Here is a 25,643-nt window from a genome sequence, read left to right as displayed (position 1 = left end):
GCTTTGGTCGGATGGGACCAAGATAGAGCTTTTTGGCAACAAACACTCTAAGTGGGTCTGGGGTCACACCAAGGAAAACACCTTATTCCCACTGTTAAGTATAGGGGGGAGAATTGGTGATGTTGTGGGCCTATTTCTCCTCCAAAGAACCTGAGAACCTTGTAAGGATACATGGGATCATGAACTCTTTGAAATACCAAGACATTTTGAATCAGAATCTGGTAGCCTCTGCCCGAAAGCTGAAGATGGGTCGTCACTGGGCCTTTCAGCAAGATAATGACCCTAAACATGTGGCCAGATCTACTGAAAATGGTTCACAAGGCACAAAATCAAGCTCCTGTCATGACCATATCAGTCCGCAGACCTCAACCCAATAGAAGCCTATGGGGTGAGCTGAGGGGAAGAATGCATAGGGGAAGACTCAGGACTCTGGACCATTTAGAGAGGTTGTGCAAAGAGGAACGGAATATATATATATATATATATATATATATATATATATATATATATATATATATATATATATATTAGGGGTGGGACACGATTAAAAAATTAATCGAATTAATTACAAGCTTTGTAATTAATTAATCGCATTTCAATATTTAACATGAGAAATATTAATTTACGTTTGAATGTCAATGTCAATGTCAATGTAAATTTTATTTATAAAGCACGTTTCTGACAACGGAATGTTGAACAAAGTGCTGTCCAGCAATTAAAAGACAAGACACACATAAAACATACAAATATACAAACACAATAACTTTGTTATGATGAATGATGAATGAATCAATGAACATAAGCATAAACTTCAACATCTTGTTTATTTTTCCACCAGTCTACTACACAGACCAATAGATGAGTGCAGAAAACAGAGCAAACAGTTTTCAGAACACTGGAAATTCTGACCAAAAATTTTTAATTTTGGGAGCTTTGCTCAGGACATTGGAAGAATAAGAAGACCTGAAGTAAATCAGAAGATGTTTTTTAATACCATTTAAGACGGTAGACTTTTTCTTTAATTTCCCAGGCCTCTGCCACAGGCATCTCCATAGTGCCTAGAAGTGGTCTTCTGCATGCTCAAAGCAAATGACTGGATCTATATATATATATATATATATATATATATATATATATATATATATTAATGCCGAAACCAGCGGCAACAAAAGTGAGTACACCTCTTAGTGAAAGTTGCTGAAGTGTCAATATTTTGTTTGGCCACCATTATTTTCCAGAACCGCCTTAACTCTGATATACTGTATATATACAGTATATATAATATATATAATTAATATACATATAAAAAAAATAGTGAGGTTTACAAAGTTTCTAGAAAGTTTTTCAGAAACAGGATGTTTCAAACATTGGTCCTTCATTATCGTATTTATATGATATATATATATTATATGAGAGAGAGAAATTCTGTCTTCTGTCACCCAAACCAAAAACACCCATGTGTATCTAATGCCAGCCCTTTTCAACCCTTAAAAAAATAAAAATTTAAATGAATGTTCACTGTATAGACTTAAACATGACCACAAAAATAACTGCACACCTCCTTGAGTAAACAAACAGTGAACAGGCCTGCTCCACAACAGCCAGCATCACCACCTGGCTTAATGAGATCAAAACTGCAGAAAAGGCTTATCTTTGTTGAGTCTTAAGAAGAAGACGGCCTTTAAGAGAACCCTACCTTCTTCCTGCCATCAATTCTACAGTATATACTAGGGCTGGACAATATGGGCAAAATTTATATCATGATATATTTATTAATTTTGGTCAATACGATATAATTCAGATATCGATATGGACAATATAAAAGCCACAGAAAACTGCCAAGAATGCCCACAACGGATGTCTGTACCTACAAATGTCGTAAAATTAATGTTAAGTATATGAAACATCATCCTATAAAACTATATTTACTTTAGAAATAAAAAGAGTACAAATGTCAATTTTTTATTTTTTTTATTTGTATTCAGCCTTCATATAGCCTATGAAGCACATCATCACTGTCAAATAAACAAACTCATCGGCTTTGTCAGTATTAATATCTTCCATATCCGAACCACTTCCACACCACAGAATTAATCTTTCCCAGTGTCAAGTAACAAAGTACAAATACTTTGTTACCTTACTTAGACATTTTGGGTATCTATACTTTTCTGGAGTAATTATTTCATCCAGAAAAGTATAAACTCCCACACTCCCACTCCCACATCCTACTGCTTTGTGCACTATACATTGCACGTCAAGTCACACTCCACCAATGAAATAGCAGCAGACATGAGTGGCTTAGTATGAAGATGTTCATGACAGAGACTCGAGAACTCGAGCAAAATATCCCAACTAAGCACCAGCGAGGAGGAAGACCAGTTAACCCATACTGTAGCCTATATCAAAACGCTCCGTTGTAGGTTTTTGAAATATTTGTCTTGCCATCTGTGTATTTATCTTCATGGTAATAAATGTTTTGTGTCATGCTCCACTTCCTCGCTGCCCCTCCCTCACCACCGTGACTATTTTGTTTTAATAAAATTGCATTTTACTAAAATGCATTTGTTTAAATTGGCATATATGTAGGGACTTGGACATTTTTTTCAAAATTATTTAATCACATTTAAAATAGCTTTATTAGATGCAGCACAACTTAACTAAGAAAAAGATGGATCAATTGTCAAATTTGATCAAGCCAGTCCAAAGATATTCACATTTAAATCGGCCCTATTTTTTTAATGCAATTAACCTAAATCTTGTGATCAAGAAATGTGCGCTAGTTTTAGCATGTGGCCATAGTTGTCAGGTTCACGGTTTTCACGCCAAATTGGGCTTGTTTGAAAATCCAGCCGCGGGTAAAAATTCTGGGGTCGCGGGGTGCGGTTTTTTGGGCTACTTTTGAGTTGGGCCACCGCGGGAGTTACAAGTCAACACAAAGAATCGATCGCGATATAATACTAAATTTGTCTCCATTTTAAACACTCGCCACACCCCTCCCCATCAATAACTTTGGGGTTTGGGCTAGTTTAGGCTGCTGAAGGGCGGGTTTTACATCGACTTTGTGCGGGATATCTTTGTAGGACCTGGCAACCCTGGCTAGTTTTAGCATGTGGCTAGTCCGTGCCCGCCGTTATCATGGTTCATTGGACCAACACGTTGTCTTGGGAGCCTTAAAAAACTACCTTAAACTGTACAGACTGGGATAAAACTTAAGGAAACAATAAACAAGAATATAATGTAACGTATCCACGTATCTATTAATATTTTTGAACAGTCCCACGATGGTTTTGAACGGTCCAAACGCAAAGTTAAAATTCAACCAGGCTAAAAAAACAGGAGCGCGAAATGCGAATTCTTCTAACGGGTGAAAAGAAAGTGAACATTCAGTTATGTCATATTACCAAAACTCTGGGAAGAAACCTCCTACAAACCGATGAAAACAGCAATTTTTTTTACCGCGCGCTTGCGATGACTGATTTCGCTTAGACAGCGCGACCGGAGAAAAATGGCCGCGGCTCAATCATTGTCATGCGGAAATATCCAAGTCCCTAATATATGAGGCTGAAACAGTTAGCCTAGTGCATCCATATTTTTTAGCATTGACATTTTAAAATAACAGTCATTATGGATTTTAGAAAAAAAAAACATTTTTTGGCATTTTCCCCTTACATTACTTTTACTTTTATACTTTTACTTGATTCAAAAGATTGAGTTGATACTTCAACGTCTACAGAAGTATTTTTAAACCTAGTATCTACCCAAGTAATGAATGTGAATACTCTTGACACCTTTGGTCTTACCCCTTTTATCAACTATTTCGTCTGTTTTATTCTCGCTCGTCGAAGTGTAGCGGTAGGACTCGAACGTTCCACCGCGGAGTTTCTTATATAGAGCGAACCCAATGAACTAAAACCACTGATTGCGTTGAAGAGAACTGATATGTGAGCAGGGGCGAACTGGCATACATTACTACCATTATTACCGCCGGTGGTTTAATTCAGCCCGTGGAGGAGCCATTGCCGCGCACTGCAGCCCCGGCCCGTAGTCACGCTGCTGTTTAAATGTTGGATTATACTTTCGCGAGTGACCGTAGCGCACACCTCGCGTGAACCTCCGCGAGCGGTGGAGGCGTTTATACTTGGCGCGTCACATTCTTTGCAGTGTTCTCCGAAACGATATGTGGTAGTATAAAGAAACACTACGTCCCCCTTACGTGTACTCGGATTATACAGAGTACATGGACAGCGAACAGTGCACGGAGGAAGAGGAGGAGGGGAGTTCGCTCCGGTTGGAGTACTCTACTGGGGCCGTGAAGGTGAAGATGTCTCCTGAGGATGGCGTGTCCTCCGAACGCTCCGAGGCCAGCGTCATGGACTACTCCAGGGGTGAGAGCCCGGAGGAGCCCATGAGCTGGAGCAGGGGCAGTGAGGAGGAGGAGATGGAGCTCGAGGACACTCCCGCTGTCCGGTCCCGAGAGGAAGCGCGAGGAGGAGGGGGATTCCCCCCGTGTGGTCCCCCTGAGAGAGCGAGGGCAGGTCGGCAGACCTACCCCGCGGCAGGCCCCCGAAGGCTTCCACAAAAGCCGGTAGTGTGCCCACCGGTAAGGCTGCAGGAGCATCCGCCAGCCACGTCACACCCGGTGGAGGGTTTGCGGCGAGGGCGGGGAGAAGACTGCCCACCACAGCGCCTGCAGCTGCCACAGCTCCCGGGTTCTCCCTCGAGTTCTCACTCGTGTGCGTCTGTGGATCTCCGTGGGTGCGGGTACGTCTTGTGTTAATCCATCTCACCTGTGGCTCGTCTCGTCATCACTCGGGGTTTATGTGGTTTGTCTATTTAAATGTGCATTCACGCAGTGTCCTGTGCTCGTCGTTGTTTGAGTCTACATGTTGATAGTGTTCTACGTGCGCTGTCTGCGCTATTCATAAGTGTACAAATAAAGTAACGTCTGTTGCGAACAGGACCGTGTCTCGTCCTTCGTCCAGCCACCAGCGTTACAGTCCATATGACAATGAAAGCTGTCATATACACTACGTGCCATGTATAGATTCATATACTGTATATATGTATGTGTGATATATTTATTTATCAGTATGTACGTATGTACACACACACACACACATACACACACATACATACCGTTGACATTACTGGTCATTAAAAGTGGTGCGTTACTATATATTGATATACTAACAGTAATCCGAGCAGACCCCTGCCCAGGCTAGTGAGGAGTAACAGATCTCGATAGGTCACAGTTCTCAGTGTAACACCTGTTTAATTTAACAAGTCAGTAAACGATTGGCTAAGGCAGCGTTATGGTAGCCAATCAGAGCCAGTGTTGTTACATGTGCGCTGAAGCACACCAGCGACACACGACACAAACGGAGAAGAGGCAGAAATGGCGAGTCAGGAGTAAGCTGAAGAAAAATTAGCATTTTCAAGGTGGTGATATAAACATTATTTAAGAAAATACTTGAAGTTCCTAAGTGTCTACCAGACTGGGTATTTGATTTATTTAATTAAGAATAGAGGTTTTATTGTTAAGTTTACTTCTGTTGGAGAATGATGCCATAAGTCATGGCCAGTGATGTCAGTAACGCACCACTTTTTTCGGTAACGAGTAATATAACGCGCTACTATTTCCAGTCCAGTAATCAGATTAAAGTTACTTATCCAAGTAACTGTGCGTTACTATTTTTATTTTCCCTAGTAAAAAAATATATTTTGCTTTCTTCTTGGCTCAGTTCTACTTTTGCGTCAGACCGTAGCGCTCGACTCCGCACGCTGCATGCGACCCTGTGAGAGCGTGAGCACGTTTTACAAGTAATTTTTTGCAGTGTCCTCCCGTAACGATATGTGGTAGTATAAAGAAATACCACGCAAAAACAGGGAATTTTTTACTAACGTAGCCTACTTTAAAATGCTTGAAATTGTAATGGTATTTCGTTTCGAGCGGTACCTGCGCACGCCAGGGTTGCGCTATCAATAAAGTATCCCTCCTCGGGATTTTTGGATTAAGCAGTTTCTGCCTCGGTTACCGAACCTGCTTCAATACATTGTTACTGTTAAAAATGCACTTTCAATAAAGTGAGTATTGGAAAAATTTATTTTGCTGCTGAATGTAACTACTAAAGTAACTTGTAATCTAACGTAGTTACTTTTAAAATCCAGTAATCAGTAACATAACTAAGTTACTTTTAAAAGGAGTAATCAGTAATCGGATTACTTTTTCAAGGTAACTAAGCCATCACTGGCCACAGCAGATGCCATGAAGAACCAAGGTGTGCAGTAATGTAGCAGAAAATAGGTAATCTCATCTGTTTCCTCTCCACAGCACCACAAGGGTCTCTGTGCGTGTTTTCACAGGGGCTGGTTTCTATAGTCTACAGGTAGAAACAGGTGTTCATGTTTATTCAGGGGCTCAGCACACACACTTGTCTCTGCTCAGGCATGTGTGGTTCTGCCAATACATATCGACTAAGGGGTGTCAGAATGAGACAGGAGGACTTGCCGTCAATATTATTTGGAATAGAACTTTGGGTTTTTATGCTTATAAAGAATATATCCATCCATCCATCCATCCATCCATCCAGATTTGAAAAACACGAGTATTTAAAGCAGTGTCCTGTCTGGCATTTTCAATACATCACGATGAACTGAACTGAAAGTGTTGTTTTCTCTGCAGTCCCCATTTAGTCTTGTTATTTGAAACAGATGTGTTTGTCTTATCAATGTGATACGTGGGTGGTCATGACGACCAGTGAGTGATGAAGGAAAGAGGAAAATGACACCCATTCCAAACTGACCAGACTTAATCAAGCCTGTGCATCACACAAACACTGTAGGGGAGAATCTTATTGTGTAGTTGAATGCTTCTGTAACAGTCCTATATATGCAATTAATCAGCTTTTGTCTCTTAAAGATGGGGGTTGGGGGGTTTGGTAGCCATAGTCTTATATAGGTTCTATAAACTTTCTTCATCAATGACTATTTAGTTCATTACATTAATTTATTCATTACTAATAATTAATTGAAAGCGTTATATGTAACCGAAACCTGGTATGCCAATGTTTCACATCCTTTGATTAAAATAAAGCATTCACAAATCAGGGTAACTGTTTATTTCAACTGCAGTTAATTTGATATCCATTCTACAACATGAAAGCAATAATATAAATGTAAAATATACAAAGTTAAAATGAAACGAAAATAACTGATTACCCACACACTCGTTAAAATACATAATTATCAGTTCTTATGCCGATGGTAGATCATATCTGTCAGACATCTGGATATCCATCAGGGGTGAGTTTCCTCACGTTTCATACGAGGTTACGAAGTACTTAGCGCTACGAACGTTTCGGGAAACCCACACCAGATCCATGTGTAAGTCGTAAGTAATAAATATAGTTTTCTATGTTAAAACAGAGTCAAGAATTGTATAGCAGGCTGGGTTGTATAGTGTCAGTTTGGCTGGAACACAGGGCTGTGGGATATTGTTGGGGGGTGTAGCATCACAATGCTAATTTGTGATGTCTATTCACATACATATATAGTCATTGATGGACGCTGGCATTGTCACGCTGGCATCAGCCCAACCCTAGTTTTAGCATTTGTAAATGAAAACGTTTGTATATTTACTCACATAAAAAAACAGAGAGTTGCCACAGTTTTGGAGAATACACAGTTGGGGCAGGCATGGCCTGGTGGTAGGGAACTGGTCTTGTGACCGGAGGGTCGTGGGTTCGATTCCCAGACCTGAGGTCATGACTGAGTGAGGTGCCCTTGAGCAAGGCACCTAACCCCAACTGCTCCCCGGGCACTGGGCTAGGGCTGCCCACCGCTCTGGGCATGTGTGATCCACAGCCCCGTAGTAATCACTAGTGTGTGTGTGTGTGTGTGTGTGTGTGTGTGTGTGTGTGTGTGTGTTCTAACTGCACAGATGGGTAATAAGCGGAGGACAAATTTCGATTGTGGTGAAAAAAAAATCACACATGACAAAATATGGCACATTTACATTTTGTTGAGTGACAGCAATATCAGCTGTTCCACTTACTTGCAAGGACAGACCTCTCCACATAGACCTCTCACCCGTGCTGTATTCCACACAGACCTCTCACTCATGCTGTAATCCACACAGACCCATCACTCATGCTGTATTCTACACAGACCCATCACTCATGCTGTATTCGACACAGACCTCTCACTCATGCTGTATTCTACACAGACCCATCACCTGTTTCTGATAGACCTCTCACTCATGCTGTATTTCACCTCTGCACTTTCCATTTTCAGCACTGATGTTTTCTCTCAAGCTTATCCCAAGGTTTCATCTTTCACATAATGGACCACAGACTGCATGTCTTTCATCAGGAAGCTGTCTGCCCCACTATCTAGGGCCATGTTGGACAGCCTCACTCTGCAAGCAATCACCTCACCTGGCTGATCGTTTGGAGATCACTGAGTGTAGCGTGCATCAAGGGCAGAGCACTGACTGAATGCATTATCCTGTAAGCTACAGCGCCAGGAGAATGCTGAGACATGAGCCAACCTTCTCACACACACACACACACAATATATATATATATATATATATATATATATATATATATATATATATATATATATATATATATATATATATATATATATATATATATATATTAGATAGATAGAGAGAGAGAGATAAAGATAAAGTATATACAGGACGACTCAGAAGTAAAGCAAATGAGCGTTAAGACCTTTTCTGCCTTTCCTGATGAACAACACTGTGTATCTTCACAGACTGTGTGAGCAAACATCCCGTTTCTCATCCTGCTTCTCTGGAAACTTTGTGCACTAGAATATTATATATATATATATATATATATATATATATATATATATATATATATATATATATATATATATATATATATATATATATATATATATATATATATATATAAAATTAAAATATTATTCCAAATCAAATTATAGTGCACAAAGTTTACAGAGATATATATATTAGTGCTGTCAATTCCAGGTGCCGCGATTAAAAGTCCTCACCAGGATTTTGCTCAGGCTTCCTGGATTGTGTTGATTCCACTAATTTTACCTGGATTGCTAATTAGAAAATCTAGCAAGCTTGAGCAAAATCTTGGTGAGGACTTTTAATCGCGGCACCTGGAATTGACAGCACTAAAATATATATATATATATATATATATATATATATATATATATATATATATATATATATATATATATATGCACACACACCATGTTTATATCGAGGTCGGGCCTTCATGGGTCTCAGATGAGTTAGCAAATGTGAGCTGCTAAAGGCAGGCAGCTGAAAAGTGACATGAATTGATGTTTTCTGCATGAAAACAATGTTTCTACAACATATTACTCTACAAGTGGATTAGAGTTCATTAAACCCTTTCATTATAGGGTGTTGCTTTGCCTTAAAGTGTTTTGGCTTTCATTTTGTTGCAAGAAGTACTATGGATGACCAATTTATCATCTGTTGTATAAACTTTATGACAGACCAAACATCAGACAGTGAATCACTACATATTTGCCTTCATGGTGGACACAGCTCAGTTTGTTTAATGCCCTGCGTCATACAGCCTATTAAGAATCAACAGCGGATGCATCTGAATAAATGTTCAGAGCATTACAATAGTATTACTTATTGTATAGTCTTTGCTAGAAGTACCTGTAGTGGTTTGGCCATTAGCCACACAGTCCAGTATGACCTATTTTTGCCTTGCTTGTGCTATGATGAATCAGAAGAGGTGTTCAGGGTAGTGGGAAGATGAGTCGTGGGTTGATTTAGACCAGTCTCATCCTCTACTTCCTCCCATCCTTGGGACCAGCTTGATTGCTTTGGAGCTGTTTGCACTGTTCATCCACCCAACTGATGTGATTAATAACCTTTTTGGATATTCCAGGTATTTCATATACCGACTCAAACACAGGTTTTGGTGTCTTAACCCTCCCTCAAGCTAATATTGAGGTCTTATCTCTTATCATATTCCAATATCCTATACATGATGAACACATTCAGTAGTTCATTGTCTCTTTCACACTTCTACCATTGACCACTAGCTTAGCTCAACTGAACTTTCTCCTGTATGATCTGAGCACCTGTACTTATATCCTGCTTTTTAACTTTATCCAACTGTCTCTCCACATGAGGAACACACAAGGAACTGCACCAGGAACACCATTTCTCAGCAATAGTAAATGACCTGGTAGGTAGATGAAGGTAAAAATCACAGTAAAAACCAAAATGTTTGACATTTGCACAAACAGAACCACTCATATATACCCATAACACTCAAGACCAAGAATCCCAAATTAAAGTTTGCTGGAAAATCCATGACAAGCTTATAGTAGTTATATGGCTTATGGACAAATGGTTTCTACTTTAATCTCTTCCAGAGTGATGGAATAAGGAAACTAGAAAGCATTCCATCTAAAAGCAGAGCAATTTCACTAAATGTTCCAGCTGTCAATGTTTTGCTTTGGTTTTGGGTTTTTTATTATTTGTTGTTTTTTGTTTTACTTCCATTAAGTGGAATGTTCATAACTTGCCAAGTCATTCACCCCAAATTTCACCAACTTGGCTTGCCTTTTACTTAATATAGGCAAGACAAAACAAGCCGGAGTTTAATATGTCTGAATTCCTCGCTTGGCAAAACATTACGAAGGAAAGGGTAAGCCATCACTGACAGAAATCGGCCTATGCATTCCTTGGATATATTCTGCCAAGCGAGGATTTCTGACATATTCAACTCTGGCTTGTTTTACACCTATAGCAATAAAATGTATTTATAGGTTAAATTATTTGATTAGTTTCTAAATGGTATGTAAAGGGTGAATTCCATATAGATCACCCAATATAGCAAAGCACTTTTAACCTTATGGTTACTATTTCATTTCACTTCTAGTTGGCTGCAGTGCAGAATCAAAACATCAGAAATGGTGTCTGACATGGACTTCAAACCACACAATGCACAGTGACACTAATGGTCTTAATTATTAACTGGCACAGCAGATGAGATGTCCCTTGTTAAGCGGTGACGTGCAGATGCTGTGCTTTACACATCGTGTTTGTGTTGTTGTGCACGGGGGTGTCTAATGGCTAGCAGAGAGATAAATGAGGCAAGACAAGCATGTTGGTTCATTTTCCCCCATCATAGCCAATGCATTAATGTTGGGTTTATTGCACTAAAGGCAAACACCTTTCGGATATTAAGTAAATCATAAAAAAAACACATGATTTGAACCTGGTTTGAAAGTGTTAACCACACTTTTTCCTCCATCTACTGTCTCATTCTTTAGCTATGAAAATATGTAGTTTCAGTGCAGTACTTAACAGTTTCAACTGTCTGGGTCAATGAGTCTTAGACTTAGATACATACGCCCCTCCAGGCTTGTTTGCCCTGTGAAATGTACTGTGTCCTACAGGATCATTTGAGCCCAAAGTGATCATTTGGGACCGTGCTTCAATTTCTACCACAGCGAGTGCAAAGTGCTATTTAGCACCAGAATCCCTGGCATGCAGGTAATCTGGAGGAGGGGTCATCACGTCTGCATACTTGAATTGTTAATTTGCACAAACAGTTTGTACTTATCTCCCTATATACTTGTACTTACCTGGAACTATGGAAACGATTGGTGGTTTTTGGAGTTTTGATGAGAAAGCTTTCTTTGGCTTCCTCAGAATATCATCCAGTGTAGTGAAGGGGTTAAAGATTCAAATAGTATTTCATTACGTGTAGAAATTCATATACAGCCAGCAGCAGGTCTGTGAAGAATGCTTTAATTCTATTTAAAAATAATAATTAATTTATCGTCTGGCTTTGTTAAAGAGGCAGTCAACACAGAAGCAGATTGAAAAATCAACACGTGTCATGAAAAACGAGTTATGGAAAGTTTCACAACAGGATGTTGCTAGGAACTGAGCAGGTCAAAGACAGAAAACATTGGAAATCAGAGGATCACAAAAGGAAAGTTGTTCAGAGCATGTATACTGAGCTGAACACCAACACTGGTATAGGCAAAGATGCTTCATTTCACAACACAATACATTCACAGATGAAAGGAATTGTCTCAGGGTTATCCCCTTAGGAAAGTTGGAATGAAAGGAAATTCGGCCATGGATAAGCAATTGGCATTTGTGGGGAACAAATATAACATCCTTGTCTCTGGGAATGAGGTCACTTCCTTTCTATCCTATCAGTGACTTAGTGGAAGGAGTAATTAACAATTGGAGAAAGACTTTGTTTGTCTGTAACTATAATAATTCCAACCAAAGTGTATATAAACCAGCCCAGGAATAATACTGTTTATGTATTGATAAGACTACATCTCACACAAAACAAATTCCCTTCACTGAGTGATAAATATCTTTTAGATGCTCCTTGTTAGGATTTGAGAGAGAAGGATAAAGGATAAAAGATAAACTGTTATCTTGAAAGCTTTTTGGCTGTATAACAAATACGCACTGAGTGTTTATGTTCATATTGTTAATACATTGGTACTTGAGACTCCATCTCTGTGATGCATCTATTCTTGAACCAAGGATGAACCAAGTCAGTACTGTCAAAATAATTAAGATGATCCACTTTCAGGGAAAAGTTTAGAGTTGAAAAGAACTCAACAACCTTAAACAGTTGAGTAAGGCACACCTTATTTTTCTTATATTGCTTGTATAGTAATGCTTTGCTGACTTTGCGGATCTCTTCTTTATGTTAGGTCACCTAGGCATAGTCCAGGCACACCACCCAGCTAAAGCTTTGCCAGTGGAGGAAAATACACACACAAGAGCAAGATATTCAACTTTCAAGTGCTGTTTGAAGAGCAGTGTTTCTGAAAACAGTAAGTGTCTCAACTGTACAGAAAGTGGTGAAAGTGCATGCAAAGAAGAGTTGAGGATAATCTGCAACTAGCATTGCATTCATATATGAATTGCACGTGAAGACATTTGTGACATTTCATAATCCCAATCACTGCCAAACACATAGAATATTCAGTTAAATGTTGTACATTTTATGCCCATCTCCAGAATGGATCTCCAGCTGGAGGATACCCCACTGCACATGTGACTATCCAGGGGCGGTATCTTCACGTAGTGTGTGCAGTAAATCTTCCGTTAACCAGCTGAACTGACCTGCGCTGGTCTGTGCACACAAGCTTGCATTGAATCCCACCTGAGGTCTCTGGGGTTTATCTGGCTGTTTATGTTGGCATACAGCCCAGCTGACAGCAGCTGCTTTGACCTTGTGGCACTTCCTGTAAAGCCCCTCGGTATTCAGTGGGAGCATTTATGTGAGCTTGAACAAATACAAGCCTTGCTTTGTCTATGCCTGGAATGTGCAGAGATTTGATTAATCCTATATTTAATATTTAAAACAGGCAAAATTAACTGTGACCCCCAGAGAAACACATGCTTCCAAATAAATAGCCTATAGGCTAATTTCCCAGAAATATTGCTATATGTATTTTAAATACACATTACTGTTATTACTGCAGTAACTCTGTGATTATTCCCAGAGCATGGTTGATCGTCTATCTCTTTCCCACAAAGCCTGTGAATACTGCATTCTTTCTGCATTGCTTTTCTTTCCTGACATGGAAAGTGAGATCCAGTGGTATTGCGCTGTGACTAGACATTTGTTAGTATAATTACCTTTGTCACACACCCCTAACCTGAAAATGCATAAACTGCCCTGCCAAAGGGGAGGAATGACTGGGCGTACTGGGAATGTACCGGAGACCTACTTTGCATGCAGTCACATACAAACCTAATGGGCATCCACAATGCTCAGGATTCTAATAATGCTCAGCTTAGTTACATTGCTGGATAAATCAATATATCTCAGACAGAGACTGGTACAAAACTGCATTTAAGTCCCCCGAATACAACTAGCAAGTGTCAATTGCTTGATCCTATGAATCCAATAACACAGTTAAATTCTTTGTTTGGTGTTTTTTTGTTTTCTGCATGTCCTAGAATACAGTGAATTTCTCGAACACATTTTTCACATCTATATTCACCTCTAGGCCTGTATAAACAGTGTTGGGCAATAATCTGGATATTAAAAAGGCAATTGTATTTCATTACAGTTCCAGGATACATTTAAAATATATTGTTATTAGCAGGATTGCATTACAGCTAACATAGATCACGCACTCCCTCCACCAGTTCTTTTGATTTATTTTACTCCTTTGTGTTTAACCAAGTGAACGGTTCCCATGTTGTCGCACTGGTTGTAGGCCTGTAAGGATGTATAGGACTGGGGCATTTTCTTTTTCTTTAACAAAAGCCAAGTATATTAAAATCTATACCCAGTAAATGATTTACACTTTGTGTTTAGGAGATAATAAATCATATATTTTTTTGCATTGCTGGAGTTCAAATAGTGAGTCACTGAGGCCGACGTTTCCCTCAAATGTCTCGCAATCTTATCAACTCCTGCGCAAACTCCTATAATTATTCTGAGCTGGAAGAACCCAAAACACAATGTTTTTCAAGATACGCCCAATTATCCACCAAGAGCTATGCAATTCCTAACGGGATTAGAATCTCTTTTAAAATATTCAACGACGGAGGAATTCATTTAATCAGTCCATTCCAACAAACCACCACAGTATGAATACATTTCTCAACTGTGCCATACATACCTACCTGGGATGCTTTACACTCGGTACGACCCCTGACTCCTCTCTCGAGCGTTACTGTTTACTTCTGTCTGTCCGTGTCTACACGTCTGTTTGCGTGTGCTTTAGCACACGTATTTGCTTGTCTTTGTCATTTGTATCACCTGTTCATTGTCTTGTTAACGTGATGTGGTGCACCCATGTCTGATTTGGGTTTGTGTATTTAAGTGTGCGTCGTTCTTGCAAGTTTATGTGTGTTTCGCTTATAAAACCTTTTATCTTCACGCTGCCGCCGATTGATAAATTATGAAAACATACTAGGGTTAGTATGCATACAAACGTATACAAATACATAATATTGTGTGTTTGTTTGCATATGGCAAAATCATTGTTGAACAGTTTGATCAGTAATGGAATACATTTTCTGAAGTAAATGATAGGTATAAACACCAACTCCCAAATGCACCACTTACAGCAAACATTGTGCAAACATTGGACTCTCCTAAATGACAAATATATCTTTTTGCTATTCTATTTAGTGTAAACCACTCAGTCTCCTTAATCCATGCACTCTGGAGGATAAATCCTCCAGACATGGACAGATGACCATCGCTTGTTCAGAGTCCACAAAAGAGGCAAAACAAAGCCCCCCTCAATCGCACCTGTGATCTCTATCCATCAGTGGCTCTGTTCTTTGATTAACATTTAACAAGCCTTTATGAAGCAATTATTCTAATATTGCACCATGTAGGTTTTCCCTTACATATTTTATAATAATCATTGCTGGCCCGACCACTGTTAAGAGAAGGATTTGATGTTCTTCTGATTCATCTGCTTTTTCTAGTTTACTAAAGTATATCCCTAAGTATTAGAGTAGCGAATATAAATTTTTAAAATGACCATGTGATAATTTCCGAGTGTAATAACTGTAAAAATACAGCAGTTCCTGGTAGTGGGTGCAATGGGAGGTATTGTACATCTTCCAGAATTGGGGCCTACAGCTTGTGTTGAGATATCTGGAACAAGTAAGCACCATATGGTGCTGTCCTCAGTGAATTAGCACTGAGCTGTGCAGCTGTTTATTGGCCTGTTACCTCTGAAGCAAGCCAGTCATTTTGTGATTAGTCGAAATATGCATAATTATGCAACTGGCTTCATTTAACTTTCTGTTCATCCAGGACTACTGCTCACTTTTGTCAACCTCCTTGCATGATAGTGTATTATCATTTTTGGAAAGGAAATATATAGAAAAGTTACATCAAAAACTGACTGACACTCATTTTAGTCTGAAATTCTGATTTACCATCAAAATGACTTACTCTCTAGTTTACAAGTCCAATTGTCCAGCATCAAATCTTTTATGGTGTTCCAGCATGTTTACTTTGAGACAGCAGAATTGTTTCTGTTCCTTGACTATATGAACATAAACTTTGCAATATGATCCTCTCTCACACTAATGGTAGATGAACGCATCATAGCGCTCCTCTGATCTGTTGAGACAAGATCCCTCCTCCGCTTTCTGTGGAAAACGCCTGGGAAGAAGTCCAGCATAATCAGAACGTTTGTCAGATGGAGCACCATACATAATCAAAAACAATTTGAGCGTTATCGAACAGGGAGGAGTCCAGAAAGGCGGTTGACTGATTCATCATTTCATTATTGAGAAGTTTGATGCCACACCATCTGGTGCCACCTCTGGCAAACAGCAAAGATGGGCACGACTGAAATGTTAGATGACTGAGACAAACGGTCATATTTTGTAAGAGTCACAGAAAATAAATGAGCATGGTTTCGTACTGATAAGAGAAGAATACCTGAAGAGTTTACAGATGTTCTAAATGTTCCTCTCCCAGACATGTCTTCTAGAGAGGCCAAATGAGGGAGACAGATAAAACATGATCGATTCATGCAACATGGATTTTAACAGCGCCATTAACCTGACGTTTGTTTATTCACTTAATCAGCCTGAGCTGGAATATTCCCCTAAGGCCACATTTACACCCATTAGGAAACACTGTGGCCATTTACTGTGAACCAGATTAGTGAGTTTTTTTTTTCATTTGATAACACATGGCTCCAATGTGCTTGAAATAATGTCGAGAAAACAAAGGACCAGGTTCTCCAAAGCATCAGAGTGTGAAGATCGTCTTAACGACTGGAGAGGTTATTCAGCATGATACATGGCCTACTAATGGCTTTTGTCGTCCAACGCTTTGGGGGGTTTACTGTCACATTGATAATAGCAGTCAGATCAGGCTTCTTGATTATTTCGAGCAATAGATAATCAGAAGACCCTTTCTGCTTCACTTCATGACCATGCAGAAAAAGATGTTGAAGGTGATGCCAGATGGTGAAGATCAATGTGCATGCAAGCCATTCCTCTGAGAACTTTAAATCTAATGTAACTGGATGGGACAGAGAACAGGATGTGCATACAGCAATGACTTGTGATTCCTGCACAGCACATCATTGTTGTACATTCAGTAGCCATGACATAATGCTGTACCTACATCGATTGCTTTGAGGAGAACCCTATTACTCCAAGGTCCACCATAATGTTATTATGGGAATTATCTACAGTAAAATAAGTACAATTTAAGTATTTGGCGGTATCATCAGTTGTCACAGATATCAAATATCATATCACTATTGATGCAAAACTCTGATGATGCATATGGATATTTCTCATCTAAAATTTTTTTTTTAATGCTTTAATAAAGCAACAAAATTCCAATTTCACAATGAAAATCACAGGTTTAATTTGCAGGTTTACCTCGATATTCTGAGAATACATGTTGATTTTTATCAACATATTAATTCATAAGCATATTCCAAAAAATAGTTTATTTTAATATATTACTTTGCCCATATTGAAAAAATAAACATATACCTTGAGAAGAATATCACTACTTTTCTCATTTGAAAATGCTTTTACATGCTTTTGTCACGGTGAGGCGGCCCCCTACCGGTCACCTCCGTCCACAGCGGCTGTTGTTGTTGTTTTGTTGCGTAGTGTGCGTCCCTCAGGTGGGCAGAGCCCATGATCTGTCTCACCAGAGGGTCGTTTGTTTGCCTATATATGTCTTGTCTTTGTACCAGTTAACCGCTGGTCATTATATCCTTGATTTGGATCTATTGCACGGGTTTTTGGTTTGCACACTTTCAATTAAACCATCCTTTTTCCCTGAGACTCACCCTGCCCGTCACAGCTTCAGTAACTTTTTTCAATAACCCTTGAACTTCTGAACCATAACGTCTTCCCTTCACATAAATCTTTGACTATACATAATGCCTTACATTCACATTAGACTTTTCACTAACGTGCATTGATCATCATATTCCAAAAAACGTTTTTATTTCAATTTTCTATCATTTGAAAATGTATGTACAATATGTAGTATTTATACCTTAAAGCAAAAAACAGAAATGTACAATGAAAATCAATAAGCACTTTTGTGTTAAAAACTAAAGAATCTTCCATCATGTTCCTCTCTACCTGTTCTGGAAATTCCCTCCTTCAAGGGAAAATATGTGGGATTTGGACGACATTTGACGATTGAGTCTTCTCCAGTTATCAAAACCCTTGAAGTTATCAAGTCCATTGCTAGCCTGCAACCCACCCGACGTGAGGCACTTGTCGACCTACCAATGGAGCATCTCCTTTGCTTTCAGACCACTGCCAAGAAGCGAACCGAGGAACCTTCGAGTTCTCTGAAGCCTACTGCCGAACATGATCTGTGTCGCCTCTGCTCCTCTTGAAGACAACCCCATCAGGATGACCTCGTGACATATGTGGAGCCACTGCTGGCAGATGGCCAGATTGAGGCTTAGTTGCACCTGCTTTCTGTGGAGGCCCAGATCCCAGCCGAGCTGCAGCCTATGGTGGGAGCACGACGTGGTGAGAAGTACCGTCCCGCAGAGTGGTGACTGTGTTGAGTCCCTGCAGGAGGCCGTCCAGCTGGTGGAGAACCATCTCCTGGTGTACTCAGGGCCAGCCCACCATTCCTTCCCTTCTCCTTCTCTCATTCTGCTTGTCATTTCACACACCAATCTTTTCCTCTCTTCCCCTCCTTCTTTTCCCCCCTCTGGCCTTCTCTGTCTGTTCTCCACATTTGCATGGATTCTCAACTCAACTTTATTTATAGAGCACTTTAAGAATGGCAGCCAAAAACAAACTGCTGTACATAAGAAAAGAACATTTAGATATAAAACAACTAATAGCAAAAAATGGATAAAACAATATTAAATAAAACTGTAAAAGGAATTAATAGAACAAATCAAAGAATAAAACTAAAACAGTAAAAACTAAAAAACATACAAAGTCTCATGCTGTGTTAAAAACCAGTGAATAAAAGTGGGTTTTAAGACTTGTTTTAAAAATGGACAGTGAAGGGGCAGTGGTAGGTTGTTCCATAATCTAGGAGCAGCGATGGAAAAAGCTCTATCCCCTCTGAGCTTGCACTTTGACCTCGACACCTCCAGGGGCAGCTGATCAGCTGACCTGAGGCACCGAGCAGTGGTGTGGGGATGGAGCAGCTCGGCGAGGTAAGGCGGGACGAGTCCATTTAAAGATTTAAAAACAAATTAAAGAATCTTAAAATGAACTCTAAAATGCACAGGTAGAGGCACCAGTGGAGGGAGGCCAGAAAAGGAGTTATGTACTCTCTCTTGTGTGATCCCGTTAAAAGTTGGGCAGCAGCGTTTTGCACTAACTGAAGACGTTTGAGAGAGGACTGGCTGACTCCAAAATAATGTGCATTACAGTAATCCAGCCGAGACGTAATGAAGGCATGGATTACCGTTTGAAAGTGCTCGTGCTAAATAATTGTCTTTACCTTTGCCAGCTGCTGCACCGATTTGGCGGTCCAATTTAAAATCACTGTCCATTTTAAAACCCAAGTTAGTGATGGTTTGCTTCGCTCCCTCTGTACCCACAGGTTTGCCAGATTAAGCCAATGAGGGCTGAGGTACAAAGCCCCAGGAGGCTCCTGCAGGAGTGTTTCCAGGACGAGTGCTCTCACACGGACGCAGGTACTCTGGACTGGGTCCTTGCAGGGCTGGAGTCCTGCCTGATCGTGTGTGGGAGTATGGTCAGATGTTGTAGCTGGAAGTGGAGACTGGGACACTCAGATAGTTGAGCATGTTACACACCTGCTGTTGCAAAAAGGAGCCACAGGGAAATACAGCCCATAATAATCCCATGGCAGGACATTTAGGACAGGAAAAACACTAAACCACTTATTGGCCCACTTCTATTAGCCAGGCATTTGAGGTACATTATGATGGAATGGTTAATCCCACTGGCCATCCCAAGAGTGCAAGCTCTTCGCAAGATACAATCTGAAGTAGCACTGCTCCACAAAATCTAAGCACACAGTGTTGCATCATCTCCCAAGTTGCAATCCCAAAAGAGTCGGGTGGGTATGGGTGGAAGCCTCAGGATGTCTTACGCATCATGCAAGAAAATAGTGAGATTTTCAGAACAGAAATTAGAATGCGATACATTCTTGCCCTTTCAGCAAAACTCATCTCAGGGCAGTCAGCTCAGGATCATTTGCTGCAGGCTCAAGAATATCAATCTCACACATCAGAGGCACCCGTCTACCTGAGTTTACACTGAGAGACAAAGTGCTTGTGTTGCACCCTGCACTGAGCTCCAGATTACTTAGCAAGTGGCAAAGGATGACACAAAATATAAGGGAGGTCAGCAATGAGATATGGTAGTGCAATACAAATGTTACTACCTCCGCTTCCTAAAACCATGGATCGGTCCAGTTTCTGTTGTGCTGGCAATAGTGGTTCAATGGTGGAGAGATGAGTTTAGGACAAGAGGTTTTTAAAAACCTCAGCACCATTCAAAGGCAAAATCTGCAGACCTCAGAGTGCATATGCCACTGTCAATTACATCATAATAGTATTGACTAGCAGTGGCATTTTCAGCACCTGTGGACTGTCCTAAATTAACTGAGATGAGTCTAACCTGCAGAAGTGTGCAATCTGATAGGTGGAGTATCATTTGACAGTACAGTATCAGAATCAATACAGAAGCAATAAGGAAAACAACTTTCCTAGACCAAAAAGAAGGTGAGACCTGCTTCCTAGGGCTGGCTGACCATTCTCTTAGGTTTACGTTTCATTTTTCAGATGTCATGCTGTCTGAGCTCAAGAAACACGGTCCAGTGGATGGGACGGCGTGAATAAGATTTTAACCAGGTGGCCTTGGTTGCAGTCACTGTATTTCTCTTTCCCACTGTCTTTGCAAACAGATGCATCGGACAGAGTGCTGGGGACAGTTTTGTCCCAGGAGATTGAGGCGCAGGACTGGGGCAGGACTGTCCACAGCTGTACAGCAGCCAAACCTCATGCATGCACTCTCATTTCAGACGTTCCTTAACTTGCAAAGCTGCTCTCACATACTCAGACTGTCACCAAGCAACATGCGCAGGATCACTAGACTTTTGCTTTCTCGTATTTAACAATGTAATTACATGCTTTGCTAAAGCTTTGTTGAAGCGTGTGAAATAATCTTGGACCTTTGACCCAAATCTCAAACATATATAAGGCCTTATCCTCACATAAGGTATTCAACAACAAGCATATTACAAAAAAAGGTTTAAACTGTTAGGCTTGGAACTGTCAGAACATACATAAGACATAAGACATCTTACCTTCATGGAAACAATTTACAACTTACATTTTTGCTTCGTACTTGAGATCTTCCGTCTGTCATTTGAAAATGTTTGTATATGCAAATCACAATCACATAATTTCTGATAACACAAATTGTTCTACCAATATATGCTTTCATAAAAGTATATATCATAAGAGTATATATCCTAAGAGTATATTATAGGAGTCCTTGCATCATTGTATAGATAAGCAGAGTTGATGTCCTTCACTGGGTTACAAAACAAAGAAAAGCATCACTTCTCCTAATGTGAGGCTGAACCACTGCCTGCTACGGTAACCACATCACCGCCTGCTACGGGAACTGCACTGCTCTGGACTGCAAAGTTCTGCAGTGGGTGGTGAGGACAGCCCAACACATCACTGTGGTTGAACTCCCATCCCACCCCAGAGTTGTACACCAAACGCTGTCTCACGAAGTCAGAGAGGATCCCATGAGACCTTTCAGTGCGTCCTTCAGACGGTTCAAAGGCTTACCAACCAGAACCGGCTGCCCCAGGGATTGTTTCTTTCCGCAGGCAGTCAGACTGCTGATCAGGCTTGTTCCCTTACATACCACACTCACATGGACATTTCCTGTCTCTCCACCCCCATTACTGTGCCCTTTTTGATTGGTGTTGGACCCAGTCACAGTGGTTTGCCATTTCCTCCACCACCTACAAGCTTGGAAGAGTTGCACCCAGAATCCTTGAGGTTTGTGGAGGCACAGCATGTTTCTGATCCAGTCACTCTGTTAGTCAACCTTATTTCACCATGCACCCGTTTTTATGACAATGATCTTGAAATGAGAGCTGTTTTTGCCTGCCTAACAACCAAAGAACGGTTTATGCAGTACTATCAAAATACATGCTGTAACATGGAAGTTCAGGAAATAGGAATACATGGAAGTAAGAAACATGCTGTGTAATTCTGATCATTCTGATTTGCATTCTGAGCACATGGCAGGATGGTTATGGGCTTTCAGGGTTACATTTCCGATTGATTTTCGACATGTGACCCAGGTGTGCAGGTCCGTTCTGAGTCACCGGCTAAAGGAGGTGCATCAGCGGTCCAGACTGACACACAGAGCTCTGAGAGCAACTCTATAATGAGTTGTATGGTTTCCAGCTCTGACCAATCACATTTTCAGCTATCAGGTGACAATGTTGTGTTTAGAGTTTCTAATAAATATGACAAATATATATGCAAATATATATGCAAAAAACCTTCCTTAATGCAAAAACTTTAATATGCAAAATGGCTAGAACTGTCAGTAGTGGTCAGTATGTGTGTGATAGTGATTACATCATGGAAATGAATGTGGACATTCAATTGGTGTTCATGGTCAGCATTTCCTTTGTGTTACTAATGGCTCCTGCTTCATTTGTTAGGAGGCTGTATGCGGTTTGTGTCATCGTCCCTGGCTCTGCTCTAATGAGGCTGTGGTAATTCAGCTCACCCAGTTAGAAAATTCGCTCTAATCTTCTCCGCCCCTGGCCTGCCTTCTCATACTGCTTTGAGTCATCCATACCCTGAATTCTTCTTTTTGAATCAGTATCCGCTATTCCAGAATCTATTTCATGTTTTTCCACTTTAGGTGACCGGTTTGGTGTTATTTATTGTCTTCCCATTTAGGCATCTTCTTCCAGCCTGATTTTCACAGATATTTTTAACATGTATTTTTGGATCTAAAAAAAATTCATTCTTTTTTCTTGACATTGTGAGGTCTTAGGTAGTTTCAGATGGATCATTTTACATTTATTTTTATGTCTGCACAGCAATACTCCAAGCACATACGGATTGTTCAGATCTATAGTTAAAGTCTTGTTGAGATTAGGTTTATCTATGTATGGCAAAATTTTGCTTCTGTAGATTCCTAAGCTACAGTGCTGAGCAGGTGGATGAATTGCAGCTAGATGAAGTGCACGTAGATATGAAACGAAAAGGTTGTGCATATGTTTACAAATGATTACTCTCACTACAAGTATAAAACAGAAGAGCATGGCTTATACTTATGACAAATATGGCAAATATACTAAATTCCTTTACCCAAAGAATAGCTTATAAATTGGTTAAGAGAACATAATCAACAATGATCATCAGTTATTGATGTAACATATTTTCAGGATGTTTTCGTCCTCTGTCAACACTTCAGAATGACAACCAGCATCTTCATCATTACCTCACACTACACTCACCATATGCAGATTTTCACAAACAGCCTTTTAAAACTTGATTCTCCCAGCAACCATCTTGGCTTGTTTTGGTCTCGGCAGGCCGAGAAGAATGAGACCAGCTGGCAGGACATGGTGCAAGTCCAAGTGTGGCCATCTTTCAGCTCCATAAATGATCTCTAGATTCCTTGGAATGTCTCTCTGAACTGGCAGGCATGCCTCCTGAAGGCTGGGAGTCTTTACTTTGGACCCGTTGCTATGATGCATTGAGTTTAATTTTCAAAACATCAGCAAACAAACAAACAGGCTTGGGATATTTATTTCACTTGTGACAATGTGTAGCATTGTGTCTTAGAGTTCTATGCACACTGACATTTAAAAAGGACATCACACTTGGCAAAGTTTCCGCTACTGTTGCTTCTGCAACCATTGCATTTAAAAGTTATGGTTTCACTATTTTCAATAAAATCATTTCTGGAAGAGTGGTCCCTATAATCAATGACTAGAGACAACCAAAGACTAAATAAACTACATTCATAAAGATACACAGTATTATTTGGAGTATTGATAACAGATGGCATTCTATTAATAACTACATTACAATAACATCACCAAGTTTGTGGTAAACGGTATCTGTGTTTCAGCATGGATGCTGCGTCTTTAATCTTTTAGTTATGATGCAGATGGAGCTCAGTGTGTGCTGCATTTTGCACAGATTCAGGTGGTTGTTTTAACTTTGTCTTACATTTAAGTGATGATTTTGCAGATTAAGGCCCACAAGCCTTTATAAGAATACTTGTTTAGTGCATGTTTTAACTTGGTGTTGCTAATAAAAATCTGAGGTGGTAAGATAAAAGAGTCCTCTTCAGATCAGTGGTATTAGCAACATTCAAGCATGGCTCTGCTGATGTTTGATTAGTTCTCTCGCGGCTGCACAGATGAACTTCACGGCCTCCAATCCAAGGATATTTGTTCAGTGGTGTTAGCATCATCTGTGCCAGTAACACCGATATCTTCTTTGGATAAACACTTTAATTAATACCCAAATAAATAGGCCTCTGTACATCATTTGCTATAATCACAGGGCCGGCGCCAGAACATTTACAGTGGGGGGGGTGTGGGTGTCAGAAAATTTCGGGGTGGCAAACATAAGTTGTTGAGCGGGGGGGGGGTCTATTATATAATATATAATATATATATATATATTATATAATATATAATATAATATTAATAAATGGGTCTTATTATTTACATTGAGGGGGCGGGACACCTCGCCTGAGGGGGCAACGCCCCCTCAACCCCCCGTGGCGCCGGCCCTGTATAATCATCACTTAAACCTGTGATAAAAGACATCATGTGTCATGTTTTTTGTTTTTTATGCACACGTGGATCACCAGTAATATTAAATAAGTCCTCTGTCCAGGCATATTTCTTGTGCCAGAACAATCAGGAAAGATGAGGTGCTCGGTTCAGTTTGGTGTGTATAGTGTACTTCACAGTACTCACAGTTACACGGCAGCCTTGAAGGAGTCCAGGTACATGCTCCTAATAAAAAGGCACATCACACCCGTCATGTCTGTGTGCCACCAGGTTGCGGTGAGAGCCATGGTTGTTTGAACCATCTCGCTAGAGAGACATTATTGCCTTGAACCTTCTAATTACAAACAAGGAAACATAAGAAAAGTCGTGTTTTACTCACAGCTCACATCGATAAGGCCAGACACATAGACCTGTCAGGAGTGACTAAGTGCTATGCACTTTTATAAATCCCACAGTGGAAATAAAGATTTGGTTTTGTCATGCAGAGAGCTTAGCAGGCAGGTCCAAAGCATTTGAGTTATAACTATAAAGGAGGAATACAAATAGCTCATGCAGGAACAGGTCTTCCTGGGTAAATACACCCCTGAATGTGGGTTGAATTAACTTTCAACAAAACTGTCATACTAGTCTTGCAACGCAGTAGAATGACTACAACTTCTGCTATCCTTCTGCCTACAGAAGAAACCCCATATCAATTCCTTTCTGATTTATAAGGTGAAACGTGGTCTTTTCTAGGAGCTGTGGAAATCCCCTAGTCCCTTTACATACTCTGCCAAGTACATTTTTCTGGTATTATTCAGATTCAGATACAGAGTATTTGTGCAGAGGGTT

General features: G+C 40.1%; 1 long non-coding RNA gene across 2 annotated transcripts in view; it reads left to right on the top strand.

The window, feature by feature from the left end:
* Positions 1-25,643, top strand: part of LOC143497424 (uncharacterized) — a 40,007-nt gene that overhangs the window by 8,807 nt on the left and 5,557 nt on the right. For both annotated transcript variants that reach the window (XR_013125882.1, XR_013125881.1), the window contains exons 3-4: positions 12,748-12,870; positions 18,325-19,683. This is a non-coding gene — a long non-coding RNA (uncharacterized LOC143497424). The remainder of the gene's footprint in view (positions 1-12,747; positions 12,871-18,324; positions 19,684-25,643) is intronic.

Source organism: Brachyhypopomus gauderio, chromosome 1, assembly GCF_052324685.1.
Source record: "Brachyhypopomus gauderio isolate BG-103 chromosome 1, BGAUD_0.2, whole genome shotgun sequence".
Lineage (NCBI taxonomy): Eukaryota > Metazoa > Chordata > Actinopteri > Gymnotiformes > Hypopomidae > Brachyhypopomus > Brachyhypopomus gauderio.
The sequence above is the reverse complement of the archived record's forward strand: the minus strand, read 5'-3'. Positions and strand labels throughout refer to the sequence as shown.